Genomic DNA, 12,960 nt, shown 5'->3' on the forward strand with positions numbered 1-12,960 from the left:
TGTACTCAATAGGCTCTCCAGATGGGCCGACAACAATAAAATTCTGTCAGATGCTCTATATGGCTTCCACTAGGGACAATCCATGGTGGACCAGAGTTTGAATCTCTATATGGTACTTAATAAATACACCGTTGCATGCCCCAGTACTGTCCATCTAGCTTTCATGGACTTGTCTCAGCGTTCAATCTCATTAATAAATTGGGCAGATCATGTTGTCCCTAGGTGTCAGTCCGAAACTCGTCCTATTTTTGAGGGACCTTCACAAAGACACCAAGGTGGTGGTTAGATATTTTAAAGATCTTAGAGTTACTCAGCAGTTCTCAATTCAGACAGGGGTCAGACAGGCGTGTATTCTGACCCTTTTCCTTTTTAATCTGTATATCAATATATTAGAGCAGACCCTCTTGAAATTGAAAACTGATTGTCCCCAGGTGGGCCGGCGAAGCCTGCCCGTACTGCTGTATGCAGACGATGCTGTTCTCATGGCTAGGACAGCCAGGGGATTGCAATCCCTATTGAACTCATTTGTCCACTTTGTGGAGGACCCAGATTTACCGGTCAACAACAACAGATCCTTGGTAATGCAAGCATGTGCTCTTCCTAGCAAATCTTAGACATTTGTGGTGGGGCCCACGCCAGTCCCTAAGACTGACGCCTTCTTATATGTGGGGGTAGTGTTTGACGCTGCCATGAATTGGCGTCCACTTATTAATACAAAGAAAGGGGATCTTGTTAGGACCAACGCCGCTGTCTTCAACTTTGCATCTAGATTGGTCAATAGACCCGCTGGTGCCCTCTTGCAGATTTAAAAGGCCAAGTGCCTCACCAAGATGGCCTATGGCAGTGGGATTTGTGGCTATAGGGAGCATGAGGAAGTCCAAATTGTCCCCGGCCAATTCCTACTGCATTGCTTGCTAGTGACTACACTTACGGCGAAATGGGTCGATCTCACAACTGAACCACAGGCACACCTCACCATGCAATACATAAATATTATGGGACAGGGTAGGCACCTCACGCGGTGGTTTGGGGCCTCGCTTAGGCAACATGCAGCAATTAACCTGGACTCACTCCGGCACAAGTGGGAGCAGAATTTGGTCTGTCAACTCCCAGATGCGGAGTGAACACAGGTGTTGGTCATGACCAGTGCGCATTCCTATACACATGCGGTTCCACCAAATACAATACTATATTACTCAGAGAGCGTATTTCACACCTGCCAAAATTGATACTTGAGCCGCACTGACTCTACCTGCTACAGATGCGCCACCCTTGATGCCGACCTAATACACATGCTCTGGGGCTGTGCCCACCTTCACACAAACCGGAGGGAAGTGGCAAATGCACGCTATATCTGTACTGAGAGTGACATACCCTTTGAATGGCCGACATACCTTCTACATAAATTCCACAGAACCCGCAATACCAAGGTAACCTCCAGATTTCTGGATCAAAGCATAGTGGCAGCCAAGAGGCTAATTATTAAGAAATGTAAGGCAACCAACCCTCCACGTATACAGGCATGATGTCACTCTGTACTTCTCAACAACAAAACCTGGTCCTGATTGTCAGAGGTGCTCACTGTAACATCACCTGTCTACTACTGTGTGTAGATATGCTTAATCTACCGCCCATGTTACTTTCCTAGACAGGGTGTACCTCATTTATATATTACTAAAAACTAATGTGTGTCTGTGTCTGCCTGTGCTGCTACCTCCCAAGCGCTACACTTAGTGTTCTGGAAGAAATGTGTATGAGGAAGGATGAAACCTCACAGGAGCAGCCACCAGGGAACTGCTGACTGGTACTCATCAGTGTGTTCCTCTTATCATCATTGGCTCCTTCCAACCATAAACGAAAATGATGTGAAAAAGTGTATGTGATTCTAAGAAACTGAAATGTGATCCTAACTACTTACAACTATGTTCACCCAAACCCCCCGGGGTAAGAGAACCGCTATTCAATGCTCTACCCTGCTAAAAATGAGTAACATGCCTCTAGCTAAATTATGCTTTTTATTCGTTGCTGGGTATCTACTCCTATTAAAACCTACACTCTCCAGTTGAGCTTCGTTTTAACCTATGAGAAGCCAACATGTTTCATTGCCTGTCTTACTTGGTCGGCAACTTCTTCATGGCTGGGGTTTTTTTGCCACACACTGCTGTGAGTATCCAGCACTCAAACCAGTAGGAACACAACAATATAAAAAAAAACACAGAGTGACACTGATTATTAGATGCCCATACCACAGCTTCTTACATTGTTTACCAATTGTTTCATGGACATTTGTGAATTAGCTCGTGGTGGCCACCTTCTGGCATACCTTTGGCCACCAGTGTACCGGACTTCAATGTATATCCTCTTTAGTTACTTGCGGTCGCTGTATGTCAACCTGTGACATTATGTTCATTGTATTACTATTAAATGCATTATCATGAATCTTTGTCTATCCCCTGCCTCTGATGTTTGAGGATTACTTTGGCTGCACCCAGCACAAAGCTTCTGCCCCCCCAGCACGCTCTCTTGATTCGAGGCATCGCGATCAGCCCCAGGTCAGCTGATCTAAGATTTCTAGTCGGCCGGTACCAGTAAAAGTACCGCCGCAGGAATAATGGTCCCTTGCCTTGTAAGGACTTGAATACAATGCATACGGCTTTAAAGAGAATTCTCTTTCGCATTGGAAGCCAATGCAACTTGACCAGCTCCTGAGACACGGGGACAAATTTAGGGATCCCTAGAATCAGCCTAGCCGCCGCATTTTGAAGTACCTGTAACTTATTGAGTACCCCCTGTTGGGCACCCAGCAATAAGCTATCACAGTAATCCAACTTTGCCATAACCAACGTTGTAACAACCATTTTCCTATCACTGCCCGGGATGAATGGCAGGACCTTGCGGATGGATTTAAGCAGGTAGGCCACCGAAGAGGATAGTGCATTAACCTGGGGACGGAAAGTAAGTTGATCATCGATCAGCACCCCCAGGTTTTTCACTTTAACTACTGGGGTGGGAGCCTTGCCCATCTGGTCCGGCCACCAACTTGGACTCCAGAAATTAGTACTAGAGCCAAAGACTATGACTTCGGTTTTTGCCGAGTTTAATTTAAGGCAATTTACTGCCATCCAATTTCTGACCGCCAGCATACACTCCTGGAAATTCCTAGCAACATCATCTTCCCTCCCTGGTAATACCGACACCACAATCTGGGTGTCGTTGGCATATGATGTAAGATCAAAACCATGTGCCCGAATTACTGGTGCCAATGAGCTAACGTAAACGTTAAATAACGTCGGGCTCAAAGACGAACCTTGAGGAACTCCACAGGGCAAGATGAAAGGTTTTGACTCATAGTCTCCTAAGGCCACCGTCTGGACTCTGCCGGACAAGAAGGCTTTAAGTATGTCAATGGCCTTCCCTTGAACTCCGCAGGCCTTCAACCCGTCAAGTAAGATGTCGTGGTGGACCGTGTCGAAGGCCGCGGAGAGGTCAAGCAACACCAGGGCCGCCCTTCCTCCTGCATCAGTCACCGCTCTGATCTCCTCAGTTGTTTTAATGAGGGCGGATTCCGTACTATGGTGAGGTCTAAAACCATGTTGAGAGGGGTCCAGAGATTGAGTGGCAACCAGGAAGGAACTTAGCTGTGTGTTCAGAGCCTTATCAATTAATTTAGCAGGTAGAGGGAGCCTTGCTATTGGGCGATAGCTATTTGGGTCCCTGATATCCAGGTTGGGTTTTTTAAGTAGGGGCAAGATTGATGCCTGTTTCCAACACGCTGGAAAGCCTCCAGTTGCAAGCATTTTATTAAAAATGGTCACCAGCGACGCAACTACAGGATTGTGGAGCGGGGTTAGGGCGGGCCGGAATAACAGGCGTGGAGGCCGTATGAAGTGCGCTATGATTAGCGAGAACTTTATTGGTTATACAGAAACTGAGTTCAGGAGGTACGGGTGTCCGGGTGGAAGTCCAGGTGTGGGTGTAGGGATGAGGTTCCGGGAAGATGTCGTCGGGATGTCCGCCGCTGGGCTGAAGTCGTCTTTCCGTGGTATAGGAAACGGTGAGCCCCTCGGAGGTAAAAAGAACGAAACAGGGCGATTAGTCCAGAGGACAACAAATGTCGTAATACAGTCACCAGCACCGGGTAGTGAGAGGGGTGGAAGTGGTCGTGAGGGAGGGTGGTACGGTAGACAGAGGGAAGGGAGAAGCCGGGTAACGGGAAGAGAGTGTGATCGGGAGGGAAACACAGTGCGCAGTTCTATACAGTGTCGGTGCACTTTTATACAGTGAGGGTGGTTCGGGAGACTATTTACGCTATGTACACTGCTACAAGGGGGAAACACGGAGAAAGGTAACAAGGTACTCACGTGCCCCGCCGTAACTCTCCTCCGAGTTACGGCCGCTCTCCAGCCACCTCCTGAGGACGCCACCAGTCCTCACACCAATCGTCTTCTTCGTCTTCTTCTTTTCGGCTCTTCGTTTCTTCTCTGCTTTCCGCTGCTGGTTCTCCGCGTTCTGCTAACTCCTGCCACGAGTCCGCTGCTGGGAACCCCGAGTCCTCCGAGTCGCCGGCTTTTCTACTCTCCAGCCGGAGTCCGGTAGAACGACTTCCGGGGTCAGGTGTGGTCACTTCCGGTCCTTCATTACCCTTCACACTTCCGGGGTCACGAAAGGTTGTTTCCGGTCCGCCATGTACCGGCGTTACCGATGGTGCCTGTGGGGAGACAGAGAGAGGAGTAGTTCCGAAGACATGAGAGTCCGCATCGGTCCGCTGCCCCCTCGAGGTAAGGGTCAACCCTTCACATTCCCTTCCCCTAGGAGTGTTTCTTGTAGGGTTTGTGGGTCCGCATTGCCCTGCCCTAGTCCTTTCCGGTGCAATGTTCGGAAGCGAAAGGGTTGGAGAGAGAGGAACCACCTAAGCACCCGATCATTATGTCCTCTGTTGCGAGCCATCCATTCAAGTGGAGCGTGATCGGTATACAAAAGGAATTCCCTACCCTCAAGGTAGTAACAAAGACTTTCCACCGCCCACTTTATAGCAAGTGCTTCCTTTTCAACAACAGAATAGTTGGTCTCTCTGGGAAACAGTTTTCTGCTAAGGTAAAGGATGGGCTTTTCTGCTCCTTGTGAGTCTTTTTGGGACAGTACTGCTCCTAAGCCTTGATCCGACGCGTCAGTTTGTAGAATGAAAGGCTGGGTATAATCAGGACTCATTAGCACAGGCTCAGAAGTCAGGGCCTTCTTGAGGAGGTTAAAGGCGCGCAGGTGTACAGGAGACGCTTGTTTGAGGATCTCCTCTGTTTTTGCTGTCTTCTTTAGGAGGTCAGTTAGGGGAGCTGCAGTATGTGAAAAGTTGGGGATGAACCTCCTATAATAACCCAACATACCCAGAAAGGCCCGGAGGTCTTTTCGTGTTTGGGGAAAGGGTATTGCTTGTATTGTCTTTACTTTGCTCTCTTGAGGACGAATGTGTCCCTCACCCAACAAGTAACCTAGGTATTTTACACTCTGAGCCGCTAAAGTGGTCTTAGACGAGTTGATGGTGAAGCCGTATTTGCCCAGGGAGGAGACAACCGACCGTAAATGGGAAAGGTGCTGTTCCCAGGTATCGCTGTATATGACAATGTTGTCAAGATAAGCGCCTGAGTAGTCTGCATGAGGTCGTAAAACCTGGTTCATGGCCCTCTGGAAGGTCGCGGGAGCCCCATGTAGCCCGAAGGGCATCACTTTAAACTGGAACAAGCCTTCTGGGGTGGAGAAGGCAGTCTTATGTTTGTCTTCGGCTTTCAATGGGATCTGCCAATAGCCCTTGCACAGATCAAGGGTACTGATGTACCGCGCCTTACCTATACGCTCTACCATCTCGTCGACACGAGGTAGGGGATACGAATCGAAGGCAGAGATCTTGTTCACCTCCCTAAAATCGATGCAGAATCTGGTAGAGCCATCGGGCTTGGGGACTAAAACAATGGGCGAGTTCCAGCTACTGCTGGAGGGTTCTATGATGCCCATTTTTAACATCTGGTTCGTTTCCTCTTTGATGACGGCTCTACGGGCTTCAGGGATGCGGTATGGGCGTTGTCTTACCGTCTTTCCGGGTTCTGTGTGAATGGCATGTTCCACCACAGAAGTATGTCCCGGTAACGAGGAGAAGACTGCTTGTAAGGTTGACAAGGACCGGCAGAGATCTTTTCTCTTGCTCTCTGGTAGGTCCGTATCGAAACATCCCTCAAACGGAAAGGGGGCGCTACCGGATAAGACAGGACGCGGCCCCTCCCATTTCTTCAGGAGATTGATATGATAAATTTGATTACTTCCCCTGCTGGCATCTGTTTCAATTTCGTATGTGACCGGAGTCACTTGCTTTACAACAGTAAACGGACCCTGCCACTGTCCTAGCAGCTTATGGTCCGAAGACGGGATGAGCAATAGAACCTGGTCTCCTGGAACAAAGGACCGCACTTTGGTTCCCTTGTCATATTGGGTTTTCTGGGTAGACTGTGCTGCCAAGAGATTCTGTCTCACGATCTCCCTAATTTCTCCTAAGTGTGTCTTGAGATTATCTATGTATTCGGGAAGAGGACGGGTTCGGTCCGGCTCTGCTTCCCAAGCCTCGCGAGCCATATCCAACAGTGTCCTGGGTGCTCGGCCATATAACAGTTCGTATGGTGAGTAGCCAGTACTGCTTTGTACCTTGCAGCGGATGGCAAAAAGGGCGAGGGGGAGCATTTCCTCCCAACGTTTACTCTCAAGTCCCAACAGTTTTTTTAGAGTGGTTTTCAAGGTTGCGTTACACCGTTCTACTAACCCGTCTGTTTGGGGGTGGTAAGCGGAGGTTCTTATTTGCTTGATCCCCAGAGTAGAACAGACTTGGCGCATGAGGGAGGAGACAAAGGGCGTACCCTGATCGGTTAATATCTCCCGGGGAAACCCTACTCTAGAAAAGATGGAAATGAGGGCTTTGGCTATGTTCTGAGTGGTGGGTTGACGGAGAGGTACTGCTTCAGGGAACCGGGTAGCATAGTCCACTAACACTAGAGCATACCTACATCCACTCCTGGATGGTAAGAGAGGACCTATAAGGTCCATTCCCACTCTAGAAAAGGGGATGTCTATGAGAGGGAGAGGTTGGAGGGGAACCCTTGGAGGCCTATATCGACTGGTTATCTGGCACACCGGGCACTCCCGGCAGTAACGTTTAATCTCTGCGTATACTCCTGGCCAGTAAAACTTCTCCAATATTGCTTCACCAGTTTTCTTGTCGCTGAAATGTCCACCCAATAGGTGGCTGTGGGCCAGAAAGAGTACCTTCTCTCGAAATAGTTAGGAATAACTAGCTGGGCGTTTGTCTGGGGTCCTCCCTTCCTATACAGAAGTCCATTCTTTGTGAAAAAATAAGGACCTACTTGCAATGGGTCCTCATTGGGGAGAGCACGCCCCCAAGCGTCTTGGAGAACCGGATCTTCTTGCTGTGCAGCTCGAAACCCTCGATCGGTTTCCCACGGATGTGGGTCTACCTGAGCAGGGCAAGCCAGGGAGAAGTCTCTTTTTTCTTTTTTCTTTTGAGTTTTGGACTTCAAGGGTTTGGGGGAGTACTCTGTAGCAGAGGAGTCACTTGAAAAAGGTGCTTCAGCCCACCACCTCTTCAGTGAGTCGGTAGTATCCTGTAGGAGGTGCGGAAGACCACTATAATCGCTACCCAGGATAGCTTGTTCGGGTAGATTGGGCACTAGTCCGACTGTTAGGGGGCTCCCTTTATTGCTGGGGTGTTGGACATATACTCTAGCGGTCGGGTAGCATTTTGTATCGCCGTGGACACACTTGATGGCTACAGTTCCTGTTACAGGTTCCAAAGAGTGGGGCAGGTCTTGTGGTCGCAGGACACTATGTCGGCATCCTGTGTCGGCAAGGGCCATCATCTGGTGTCCGTCAATCTGTACTGGACAGCGGAATGGTGGAGGGGTTGCTTCTGTAGTGAAACACACAGTGTTCTTAGCCACGCCTATTTCCATCGGCTCCTCTCTCTGTGGGCAAATGCGTGCTATGTGTCCATACCGCCACAATGATAACACTGTGGACCAGGTTGTGGTGGCCTAGGCATAACTGGATATGGCAGCAAGGGTACTGTCTCGGGTTTTCGGACCACTAGAGGAGGTCTTGGTGGCCGCGTGTGGCTGCCATGGGGTGAGCGGGTGGAGTGTTCTTCTTTCCCGCGTTGGGACTCTTGTGCTCGGTTATAGGCGCTGGCGATTTCCACCGCACTATCGAGAGTAAGTCGGGCGTGTTGACGCACCCACTTCTGTGTGGCTGGGTGTAGAGATGCTAGGAACTGTTCTAAGTAGATCTTGGCTAGTATCTCCTCTTTGCTGGATGTTGCAGGTTTTAGCCACCGGTTGGCCAAGTCTTTTATCCGAAAAGACAATGCTCTGGGATTCTCTTGGGGCCCTTCCTTAGCCTGACGAAGGCGAACCCTATAAGTTTCGTCGTCGATCCCGAGACGTTCCAAAATACAAGTTTTGATATCATCGTAAGGGGTCTGTCCCTGTATATTTGCCTGTTGGTAAGCCGCTTGTAGTTCCCCTGTTAACAGGGGACCGAGGTAATGACCCCAATGATCGGCCAGCCAGGCTGCGGCCTGAGCCAGGCGCTCAAAGTTCGTAAAGAAGAAATCGGAATCCTCACCAGCTACATATTTTTGAAGTACTACAGATGGAAGAGAGGCCATCGGTCTTTGTTGCCCCATTACGGTTGTAAGTTTCTCAAGAGTTTTGTCCTGGGCTGTGCCCTGACCCTTCAGGACGTCATACAGTTGTCCCCGGTCATCTTCTGCGGTCTTGAGGAACTGTTCCATTAACTTTCCCAGCTGCTCCTGGCCTTCTGCGAGTTGTTTGACCGCGGCCTCCATGCTTCCGGACAATCCCACTTCTGGCACCAACTGTGGAGCGGGGGTTAGGGCGGGCCGGAATAACAGGCGTGGAGGCCGTATGAAGTGCGCTATGATTAGCGAGAACTTTATTGGTTATACAGAAACTGAGTTCAGGCGGTACGGGTGTCCGGGTGGAAGTCCAGGTGTGGGTGTAGGGATGAGGTTCCGGGAAGATGTCGTCGGGATGTCCGCCGCTGGGCTGAAGTAGTCTTTCCGTGGTGTAGGAAACGGTGAGCCCCTCGGAGGTAAAAAGAACGAAACAGGGCGATTAGTCCAGAGGACAACAAATGTCGTAATACAGTCACCAGCACCGGGTAGTGAGAGGGGTGGAAGTGGTCGTGAGGGAGGGTGGTACGGTAGACAGAGGGAAGGGAGAACCAGGTAACGGGAAGAGAGTGTGATCGGGAGGGAAACACAGTGCGCAGTTCTATACAGTGTCGGTGCACTTTTATACAGTGAGGGTGGTTCGGGAGACTATTTACACTATGTACACTGCTACAAGGGGAAACACGGAGAAAGGTAACAAGGTACTCACCTGCCCCGCCGTAACTCTCCTCCGAGTTACGGCCGCTCTCCAGCCACCTCCTGAGGACGCCACCAGTCCTCACACCAATCGTCTTCTTCGTCTTCTTCTTTTCGGCTCTTCGTTTCTTCTCTGCTTTCCGCTTCTGGTTCTCCGCGTTCTGCTAACTCCTGCCACGAGTCCGCTGCTGGGAACCCCGAGTCCTCCGAGTCGCCGGCTTTTCTACTCTCCAGCCGGAGTCCGGTAGAACGACTTCCGGGGTCAGGTGTGGTCACTTCCGGTCCTTCATTACCCTTCACACTTCCGGGGTCACGAAAGGTTGTTTCCGGTCCGCCATGTACCGGTGTTACCGATGGTGCCTGTGGGGAGACAGAGAGAGGAGTAGTTCCGAAGACATGAGAGTCCGCATCGGTCCGCTGCCCCCTCGAGGTAAGGGTCAACCCTTCACAAGGATCTAGGGCCATTTTTATCACAGCCACCGGGCAAGGGTCTGACGGGGCACCTGATTTTGCTGTTAAAAATAACCGCCTAATTTCATCCCCATTTACAGGCGAAAAACTATTGAGGATTTGTCCTGAGGGTGACTGCATGATGTTTTCTGAAGAGGCCACCTGGCTATTCTGCCTCTCCTGACTAGAGAAGGCTTTAAAGATTGTCTCAACCTTACCTAGAAAGAAACTGGCAAGATCTTCACATAATTCCGGGCTTGCGGGGATGGCCGCGGGTGCCGGGTCGGTCAGAGCTGCCACCGTAGTAAATAATTCCTTTGCAGAGTTCTTACCCAAGTTAATCCGATTGGTGAAGTACTCTTGTTTAGCCTTCACCACCGTTTTTTTGTATGTTAAGAGACTTTGTTTAAGACGACTTCTACCAATTTCACTGTAATCCTTACGCCAGTCCCTTTCCAGTTTTTTACATTCCAACTTGTGATTTCCTAATTCCTCCAAAAAACCATGGCGCTGAGGGTTGAGCTATGGCCAGGAGGCGTAGTTTGGGCGGAGCGAGAATATTGCAGGCTTTGTCAATCCAACTGGTGTAAGCAAGCGCCAGTTTGATTGACAGTACTGATAAATAGGAGTGGCTCCTGTCTATATGCCGTTTACTCGCTAGACTGGTAAACTGCAGCGTGAAGCTCCTCTCTGTAAGACCCGTTATATCCACTCCGAGTCCCCGCCTACCCTTTGGTGAGACCTTGATATCTTCCGTTATGGCAGTCGCCACTCGTTCAAACATTTAGTAGTATACTCATGGTGCCTGCGCTGCTGGTTCGGTACTGCACATATCAAAAAATGTTAGGATTCACCAATCACCCCCTCTCCGTAGCTGTCCCCTCTTACCGGCACCTTCAATAGGCTGATGCTCTACCGGGCTCCCGTTCCGCTACGTGCGTTGAGATGTCATGTGATGTTTATCGGATGGCGGCCATCTTAGAGTGTTAAAAAGCTGTGTCTTGTGCAAACTCGAGCTGGAACAACCATTCATATTCTCATATTGGTTGATGCCCTATTTTGTGTGTGTAACTGAAGAACACATGTAAAAACCCTTTTAGGATCGGGAGCTCGTTGCCATCAACACGTGCAATGTATTTGACAGTCACGTGATGTTTGTTCAATAGCGGCCATATTAGTGAGGGAAAAGATGTTATAACCATAGTGTCATATGGAACCTCCTATCTGTAGTGCCTGGTTTTATCACATTCTAGTCCCCATTTGGATTAGTTGTCCAAGAATACTAATTAGATTTTCTATGGGAAGTTCAGAGGGGTGAGAAAGAATTGTGGGAGAGAATGCCATCTATAGCTAAATCAAAAAAAATTAAAATGTCCCATTTTTGCTATAGGAGATGTGCAATGCGTCCTCGCCCCCCCTACCATATGTACCTAGTGGTCCTGCTGGTGCTATAACTAGGAGGGTTCTAAGAATGTACATACTATGTGATACTATCTGTTTTTTTGTCATAGGGAATCCATCAGGACTGACAACCCATCAATGTTATCATAGTATGGAGGGCCCTCCATGTGATGTAATCATCCCCTTGTAATGACTTTATTCCATTCAATCACATCATTCAGGCCCATCTTGTCTGCCCGTTCCTGATAGATCCATTGGGCTTCTTTAGCAATCAATCTGTTCTCAATGTTTGATGAGTCACCCCAGACTTTCTCAAGAACAACCCATCGGATCTCTCTGAAGTTATGTTTGTATTCTTAGTAGTGTTCAACCAGTCGCGTCGTTAATCTACTGGCCTTGATCGTACTTTGGTGTTGCTGTATGCGGATTTTGACTTTACTTGTTGTCAAGCCAATGTAATTCAAGCCACATGGGCACGTCAGTTGATAAATCACATTGGCTGTGTTACAATTGGTGAATTTATTAAGATGTCACACTTTTCCATTCACCAATTGTACACTTTTAGTTCGTTCAGTCAATTTGCCTACTGAGCACCCTCCACATGGGTAATGTGCTGCTAATGTATCCAGGGGCTTGGTCCCTTGTCTGGTGCGAGAATGCACCAGTCTGTCCCTAATGTTTTTTGATATCTTGAATGCAAGCCTAGGGGGAGGCATCTGGAAGTTGCCAATGCTTCTTGAGGATACAGCGGATTTTGGTCGATAGTGGATCGAAAGTAGTGACCACCAGGAGACATTCTCCTCGTTCCCTGCTGTTTCTTTCCAATAATGCCTCTCTAGGTGTGTTCAGTGCACTCTTCCAAGCTGTCTTCACAATCCTTTTGGGATAGGCGCGGTTTCCTAATTTCTCTACTAGCTCGCTTGCCTGTGCCACGTACTTTTCCGTCGTGCTACGATTCCTCCGGTACCAGAGGAATTGACCTACCACGAAATTATCCCAGAGGGCTTGTGGGTGGAACCATTCATAGTGGAGCAAGGAATTCTTGTCCGTAGGTTTTTGATGGGCATTTGTACTGAGTCGATGATTCTGTGCGACTATATCCAGATCCAGATATACTGCTGTGTCCCTGCTGATATGCCAGGTGAATTTAAGGCATTGATCCAGGTTGTTGAGCCATACAAAAAAGTTGTTTAACTCTGTTTCTGTGCCTGTCCAAATACATAGGACATCATCGATAAATCTTTTCCAGAGACAAATGTTCTTCTGGTAAGGATTTGATAGATGGTTGATGTAATGTGTTTCAAATTGTCCGACATATATACAGGCAAGACTGGGGGTAGATGTAGCCCCCATCGAAGTTCCAGATACCTGGAGGTTCAGCTGTTCTTTGTACTTGAAGTAGTTGCGAATAAGGGCTAACTCCACACATTGGTGGACAAAGGATTGTGGTGTGTCATAAAACTACTCACATGCGGCCAGGGCCCGCGCTGCTGCCACCAGCGTGGCTTCCTGGGGTATGCTAATGTATAATGACTCAATGTCAATCGTTACCAGGAACTGTTGGTTTGGGTCATACTCCAAAGTTTCTAAGTTGTTCAAAATGTCCATAGTGTCCTGTAGATAAGAGGGTTGATTAATGAGACATTCTCTAAGGAAATAGTCCGAAA

This window comes from Lissotriton vulgaris, chromosome 7, assembly GCF_964263255.1.
Source record: "Lissotriton vulgaris chromosome 7, aLisVul1.2, whole genome shotgun sequence".
NCBI lineage: Eukaryota > Metazoa > Chordata > Amphibia > Caudata > Salamandridae > Lissotriton > Lissotriton vulgaris.